At 42.0% G+C, this 8,236-nt stretch overlaps 1 long non-coding RNA gene across 1 annotated transcript; it reads right to left on the reverse strand.

The window, feature by feature from the left end:
• Positions 1 to 687: 687 nt before the first annotated feature.
• On the reverse strand, positions 688 to 6,783 carry LOC114806368. Its single transcript, XR_003754395.2, has 2 exons — positions 6,597 to 6,783; positions 688 to 2,027 (listed from the first exon to the last, which is right to left on the reverse strand). It is a non-coding gene; the product is annotated as an uncharacterized LOC114806368 (long non-coding RNA).
• Positions 6,784 to 8,236: the final 1,453 nt, after the last annotated feature.

Genomic DNA, 8,236 nt, shown 5'->3' on the forward strand with positions numbered 1-8,236 from the left:
CAAGGAAGCTGCTACAGTAATCAAGGTGGGACAGGACAAGGGAAGCAGCATGGATAGAGCATAGGCCTGGGAGTCAGAAGGTCAGGGTTCTAATCCACTTGTTTGCTGTGTGATCTTGAGCAAGTCACTTTATTTCTCTGTGCCTCAGTTACCTCATCTGTAAAATGGGGATTGAGACTGTGAGCTCCATGTGGGACAGGGCCTGTGTCCAACCTGCTTGTATCCACCCCAGTGCATAGTACATTGCTTGGTACATAATAGGTACTTAACAAATACCATAATTATTATTATAAGTGCTTGGATTAATGTGGTAATGGTTGCAATATATTGCAGGTGCTATTTCTTGGGAAAATCTTATTGTATCATAAACTAAGAATCAGAGAATTAGTGGTAACTGAAATGTTTTCAAAAGCCTGGGCAATCAGATGCACATTATCAATTGCCCAGGCATGTTATTCTAATAACATAATATTGCTGGTTCCTCTCTATTTGACCCATACTTCCTATAGAGAGGCTGAGATAAAATGTGTTATATAGAACCAATGAGTATACCATTTTTGTGGGATTTGTAACTGGACATTCAGAATCAAGAATACATGTTAAAACAACATCTTGCTCAAGGTTAGTTCAAACTATAGACCTTATTGGTTTTCCAATTCTATTATCCCACAATAAGGATCATTTCTCTAACCTTTCACTTAACACTACTTTATTACCTAATTCATTAACATTTTTTGTAATGAACAAGAAGGAATTTTCAACAATCCTAAACTTTCTTAAAATGAACTATTTTCACAATTTTCAGACTCTTAAATTTCTCAATTGTTGTTTTAGAAATTGTGAATCTACAAATACAGAAAAAGTGGTTACCCATTAGAGGACTAACTTTGTGCTCTAGGAATCTACATAATTATGTCTTTGAACATTTTACAGTTGAACTAGGTAAAGCAGCCCTGACTCCACCCTGGATGTGATTGTTGCCTCATCTCCCCTCCTAGGCAGTCCTTTACTTTCCAAACCCTAGACCCACCCCCTCTACATTCCAAAGCCATTGGATTTCCTCTTCCACAGCCACAGACTCAATGCCACAGTAGACCTTAAGGTCCCAGGCCAACCCATTGATTTCCCGATGCCATGGCATCAAAGTCAGGGGGCTGGTGGTATACAGGAAAAAATCAGGTGGTGGTGGTGGTGGAGGAGGAGGAATGGGAGATGAAGATCCCTTCTTCGAGTCCTCTCCTCCTCCAAGCCCCCACTTTCTCTGCTGCCAGTATTCGAGACCCCAAACTTGCCACTCTGCCTTCCCACTCCCACTTCCCCCTCTTGCCCCTTCCCAGTCCACCTCTGCAGTGTCAAAGCAATGGATACCAGTGCTGTGGACCTGACCATCCCCAGTCTCCTGAGGTGCCATGGATGCTGTCAGAGGACTACAGAGGAATAGGAGGAGAACAGGCAGCAGCAGAGAAAGAGAAGGGAGGGTGATCCTTTTCACCTGAGCCCTTTCCTTTGGGGTGGGCCTGGGAAACTTTAGGGAACAGGGACAGTTGGGCTAGGAATGACAAGGTGGATGAGGAGACTACTTCCAGTTGAACTGAATAATCAGAGATTTGTTCTGCTCTGAACTAGAAAAGAAGTGATTTCCGTCCCTCTGATATGAAAGCGAATATTCAACTGTTACCAGAGATCAATTTGCTAACAATTGGAACTAATCAATTATTTTGCTTTCAGTCCACATCTAGAATAACTCATAGGTTTTGAGCTTTTTCTAAAATATCTGGGTAGTTGTGGTCTATATCGGTCCCTTGACTTCACAGTTGAGAGTCAAATCTTCTCCTGGGGTGTTCAGGCGTAAACTGGATTTTTGCAACAGCTCTAGTCAGGTCTTCCACTGGATTCTATATGCGTACTTCACTTTCTGCGTGGATTGTTGTGTAGTCCAAGCAAAGAGGCAGGATGTCTTTGGAGGAAAGAAAAGACTCCTGGTCTCTCCTCCAGGAATCGATCCCTGATATCAGGTGCCAATATGCCTGTAAAACGAAAAAGAAAAGTTCCAACTGATTAGCTGGCTGGATTAATAAAATTTTAATCGAGAAGAATGATACTATTTGGGTATACTTTCCCCATTTAGCTGGTAGAATGTGGAGCTCAGTTTTCTGTTTCCCGCATTTGAGCGTAAGCTCCTTGTGGGCAGAGAGGAAGTTATTTTAACTACCATTGCCCAGGTTTGACTATAGTGAGGCTTTTTGTTACTATAAATCCTTCCATTCTGGCTTTCCCATCCTTCAAATTCTCCCATCCTCTTGTAAATACCATACTGCAGCCTGGGCTGAAAAGGGTAAGAACCTCCCCTGTAACTGCTCCTGAGTATGTATCACAATAGAGGCCCACTCTGCTTCTTGAACTCAGTTGTCAACCCCTCTGCAAATAAAGTTTTGACATCAGTTATAGTTTTCCGTCATAAGAAATCAGGCCGTGGTTCCCTTTATAACTCAGTTTCAGATCAAGGACATTTATGACTTGTACCTTGGACAATTAATGCTGAGAGTCTTGGTCCAGATTTAGTTAACGGGTGGAACAGTAATCCTTTCATAAATAATGACAAAACCTAATGTTGCAGTATTTGAAACTTGTCCCTCATTGATCTTTCTTGAAACAATGTATTTCAGAGGTGAGTGGGCAGTTCCCCCAGTAATGCACTCTCATTTCCAAAAAGCCCAGACATCTGCTAAATATTCTTGTTCACAAGGGGCCCACTCCTGCTCTGGAATAGTCAGGGTTTAGGAAGCAAAAGCTTCAGAGGTGAGATATTTTCATCAGTCTGCACCAAAGCTTCATCTTGACTAACTGCAATTTGAACATGAAACGGTCTGTCCAACAAAGGACAAAGATACAATAGAGCAGGGGTGTGCATCTAAAAAAATTTTAAATGATCTAAGAGCTTCCTCTTGTTACTACATTCCCTTTATCTTCCCATTTTCTGGAGAGACCAAAGTAGCTTTGTTTTTCCTGCATACATTTCAATTAACTCAGAGGGAAAACCAGAGATTCCAAACAACTGTCTAATAATGTTGCTATTTGTTAAGCGCTTACTATGTGCCGAGCACTGTTCTAAGCACTGGGGTAGACACAGGGGAATCAGGTTGTCCCACGTGGGGCTCACAGTCTTCATCCCCATTTTACAGATGAGGTAACTGAGACACAGAGAAGTTAAGTGACTTGCCCACAGTCACACAGCTGACAAGTGGCAGAGCCGGAATTCGAACCCATGACCTCTGACTCCAAAGCCTGTGCTCTTTCCATTGAGCCACGCTGCTTCCCTATGGGTATAATGACCACTGGTGGCTGGTAAATTCCTTAGCCCTTCTCTCCTTTGTTGGTCGATGGTTCTACCTAGCTGCCCCAGGCAAAAGCCAAATTTCTATTATTATTGCTATTAATGTGATTGCAGACTGAAGGAGCTGGGCTTTTCCTTTACTAAACAACAATCATCTATCTTCTATTCTGCCAAGAAAAATTATGTTAATTAGATTTTCACTTTCTCTGCACTAAACCAGTGGATAATCACATTGTCCACATGCAATATTGTGTGATCTCTTTCCTGGGAGCTTAATTTGTCCCACATCTGAATTAAATGTTAGCACCTATGGCTAGAGCATTGTTGAATCCCTGTAGAATTCAAGCAGCCTATTGTTTATCCTGAAATGTGAATGCAAAGAAGAGCCAAATGCCAACCACATGGCAGAAAAACCATTGACAGAATCTAGTACAGAAAACCACTGGGATTCCTGACCAGTAGAAAAGCAGTAGCGTAGCTAGAGAAGCAGCAGCATGGCCTAATGGAAAGAGCACTGGCCTGGGAGTCAGAGGACCAGGGTTCTAATCATGACTCAGCCACTTGTCTGCTGTGTGACCTTGCACAAGTCATTTAACTTCTCTGTGCCTCAGTTTCCTCAACTGTAAAATGGGGATTAAATCCTACTTTCTCCTATTTAGTCTGTGAGCCCCATATGGGACAGTCTCTGTCCAACCTGATAAAACCAGCCAGGCCCAGTGCTTAGAAAAGTGCTTGACACATAGTAAGCACTTAAAAAATACCATAAAAAAGTGAACTATCTGCACAACAGGTAATTTGGAAACTGCTGGAGTCATCATGTGTGTTTTACTCAACACTGACCTTTAAAAGTACCAAATATCAAAGGACACTGAGGTACTAGTTTACCTGAGACGACTGTCCAATAAATTAAACAAATTCTAATTTCTCCCTTATAATGTGCATGTAAGAATATGGCAAAAATATAGAATCTATAAACTCCAGGATCAAAGTTCTTCCTTTAATATAATTTCTTCCTTCTCCAACTATGAAATTTCACAAAGAACTTTCCAGGACTTCCCCAACTTCCCCATCTGGGTTCAACATGTTCATTTACAAATCTTTGTTTGTAAAATATCACTTGTAGAAGGAAAGAACAGTGGAAGAGATTTAACCCAGCCAGGTCCAGGTGATGATTTATGTCTCTGCTGTCTGTGATACCGGAAGTTGTCCCTCAGTACAGTGAGACTGCACCATTTGCTAGCTCATGTATATGGACAATATCTGCCAGCTTGTTTATGACCTCACTTGAAGGCTTTTTAAAAATATAAAACCTTAATTTTCTCTCCTAAATCCATTAGTTTCTCTTTCTTTCTCCCCACACACTCTTTATTTCATCCTTAGGGGATACAGTTTGCAGTTCAGGATCAAGCTTGAGTTGCCTTTATAACCATTAAGAGGTCAATTATCATTCCTACAGTTCCCACTTGGGTTGCCTCTATTAGTTCCATTCCCGTAGGGTGTGCATTTCCTGTTGGGAGAAAACCCACTGTTACTGTAAGTGCTTGTATATACTCAGTGTCTGCTCTAGACAAGCTCCCATGTTTAGCCCTGACTCAGGCAATTTTATTTCTTATAAGCACTTTTTCCTCCAATCTAGATTTGTGGACCAGTTCTTGACGTATAACTTTCTGTTAGAAGTCTAGAATTTCTTTAGCCTTTTAATAAGTGATAGGTCATCATGCAGGTTCTTCAAAAATTCAGACTTTTTTCCAATTTGAGTGGCCAGGCTCTTGCTTAGTTCTACTACCATCTTCTTCACCACCCTGTCCTAGTGGTGGAGTCCTATTGTCTTTGGTTTTGGCAACAGGAATTGTGTTTCTGCAGCCATATTTTTCTATGAACTTTCCTTTTGCTTGATAATTGGTAAATATGAACTGAGAGATAGTGGCAACATCCTTTTCAGTAAAGAATGGTCAAAAGCTCATATGCTGGGGCTGTGAGGTTTGTTTTGAAGGAGAGGCATCTAGGGTATCTGGTAGTACATAGATGCTGACTGAACAGCTGCTTTGAAAGGCAGTTGGACATGTTGGTGTGGGAGGTAGGTGGTTGGGTGGGAGAGAAGGTGCCGGTTAGTTATCTTTTTTGGTTTCCTTTACAACTCCTCCTCTCAGGGTCAAAGATATGTCAAAAGTCCCAAATCTCTGAATTTCACTGACTTTCTTTTAGTGGTTTCTGCAAGTAAGCTATCTTTCTTTAATTTTCATTTATCTTCAAGTGCTTTCCTTGCCTTGATCTGTGATGCCCGTATTATATTTAGGGCTGTAGTATCACAATGCTAGCAACTAGGTTCTTCTTCCTGTTGAAATAATTGTTATGAAATTACCTATGCACTATGGTATTTCCTAATACCATATTTTTGTCAAACAAAACTACTAATCCTTTATAAAAGGAACTATGTTAATGGCGCTATTCTTCCTTTTCCTCAGGGGACCTTGCACAATAATTGCCTAGATTTCAGACTTGTTCTGGGGTTACTGGTTCTCTAGTTGCTGCAGAACCCATATGCAAGATCCATATTTCCTTTTGTATATGGTATTGAGTAATTAATCTAGCAACCCCTTTAACCTTTACTTTTTTTAAAAAAAATTTCCTGAGTTCTCCAGAGGGCTTAGTCCCTTATCTAAACCAGGTCATTGTGGGAAAGGTTCGAATCTGCGATTGTCACCCTTGGTACTTGAACTTTCAGGTTTTACCTATATTTATCTTAAGGATTATATGGAAATATCATTTAACTGTTCACAGTACCTCCTGAGCTCTCATAGTAAAGCCTAAAAGTACTGTGTCTTTTTTGGCTGCTTGTCGCCTTAAGACAGAAACTAGGTCAAATGCATTCAGCACAAACCTAAGCAACCCATTCTGTTAAACTCAAAAATGTCCTCTCGGCTTAATTTCCCTCATGCATTTTCCATGAATTTTTTGCAGAAATGCACAGGGCAGGACAACACTCAGAATAATTCTAGGAGACAATGCATGTAGGAAATACTATTTATGTAAGCGTCAATAAATAATGGAGACTACAGTAGAATTATGATAGACACGGTGACTAAACAAAGACTAAGAAAAGTGTAAGAAATTATAAATGAATTTTTTTTAGAGGTAACAGGAAATATACAGTATAAATTATCTGGCTAAAATAACATTCACATCCTACAATAAATATCACACATCCTAGGAATTCAGGAAAGCAATAGGTCCCACAGGTCAGATGTGGCTGAAATCTTACCTGAATGGAAATTTGCAGGGCCGGGTCTCACAGCTCTGGTTCTGGTGAAGGGAGTGGGACTTCCCTCTCTCCCTAGATGCTTTTGTGATCTACTCCAAAAATAGGAATGACCGGTTAGTATATCCTAAGAGTTGCTTCAATATTTTGTATTTGGGCAATTATTTCTTCACAGTACCAGTTATCACTACATTACCGGGGCTGGCCTTGGCCCTTTTTGTTTCCACAAGTTATCTCTAGCTTCTTTTCCCTTCTTTTCCCAGAGTATCTCCATTTGTTTCCCATGCACACCAAAACATTCTAACAACCTTCATACTTTGTGGCTTTCTCAGTCCTTGTGATCACCCTCAGAAAAAGAACTGTCTGTTCTTGACTCAGCAGTTATTGTTTCTTTTTCCTCTCCGGCCTACAGCTCTTTCTGGGAATTCGTAGGTTTTTGACTCTTTAGCTTGGTATGACAATTCTCTTTTTTTTCACTTCATTCATTCATTCATTCATTCATTCAATAGTATTTATTGAGCGCTTCCTATGTGCAGAGCACTGTACTAAGCGCTTGGAATGAATAAGTCGGCAACAGATAGAGATAGTCCCTCCCGTTTGACGGGCTTACAGTCTAATCGGGGGAGACGGACAGACAAGAACAATGGCAATAAATAGAGTCAAGGGGAAGAACATCTCGTAAAAACAATGGCAACTAAATAGAATCAAGGCGATGTACATTTCATTAACAAAATAAATAGGGTAATGAAAATATATACAGTTGAGCGGACGAGTACAGTGCTGAGGGGATGGGAAGGGAGAGGGGGAGGAGCAGAGGGAGATGGGGGGAAAAGAGGGTTAAGCTGCGGAGAGGTGAAGGGGGGGGTGGTAGAGGGAGTAGAGGGAGAAGAGGAGCTCAGTCTGGGAAGGCCTCTTGGAGGAGGTGAGTTTTAAGTAGGGTTTTGAAGAGGGGAAGAGAATCAGTTTGGCAGAGGTGAGGAGGGAGGGCGTTCCGGGACCGCGGGAGGACGTGGCCCAGGGGTCGACGGCGGGATAGGCGAGACCGAGGGACGGTGAGGAGGTGGGCGGCAGAGGAGTGGAGCATGCGGGGTGGGCGGTAGAAAGAGAGAAGGGAGGAGAGGTAGGAAGGGGCAAGGTGATGTAGAGCCTTGAAGCCTAAAGTGAGGAGTTTTTGTTTGGAGCGGAGGTTGATAGGCAACCACTGGAGTTGTTTAAGAAGGGGAGTGACATGCCCAGATCGTTTCTGCAGGAAGATGAGCCGGGCAGCGGAGTGAAGAATAGACTGGAGCAGGGCGAGAGAGGAGGAAGGGAGATCAGAGAGAAGGCTGACACAGTAGTCTAGCCAGGATATAACGAGAGCCCATAGCAGTAAGGTAGCCGTTTGGGTGGAGAGGAAAGGGCGGATCTTGGCGATATTGTAAAGGAGAAACCGGCAGGTCAATGCTAAGTAGGGATCATGCGTTGAGAACAACATGGTATAAAGTAGAGAATCATTCATTCATTCATTCAATAGTATTTATTGAGCGCTTACTATGTGCAGAGCACTGTACTAAGCGCTTGGGATGAACAAGTCGGCAACAGATAGAGACAGTCCCTGCCGTTTGACGGGCTTACAGTCTAATCGGGGGAGACGGACAGACAAG

The sequence above is a fragment of the Ornithorhynchus anatinus genome, chromosome X1 (assembly GCF_004115215.2).
Source record: "Ornithorhynchus anatinus isolate Pmale09 chromosome X1, mOrnAna1.pri.v4, whole genome shotgun sequence".
NCBI classification, from domain to species: domain Eukaryota; kingdom Metazoa; phylum Chordata; class Mammalia; order Monotremata; family Ornithorhynchidae; genus Ornithorhynchus; species Ornithorhynchus anatinus.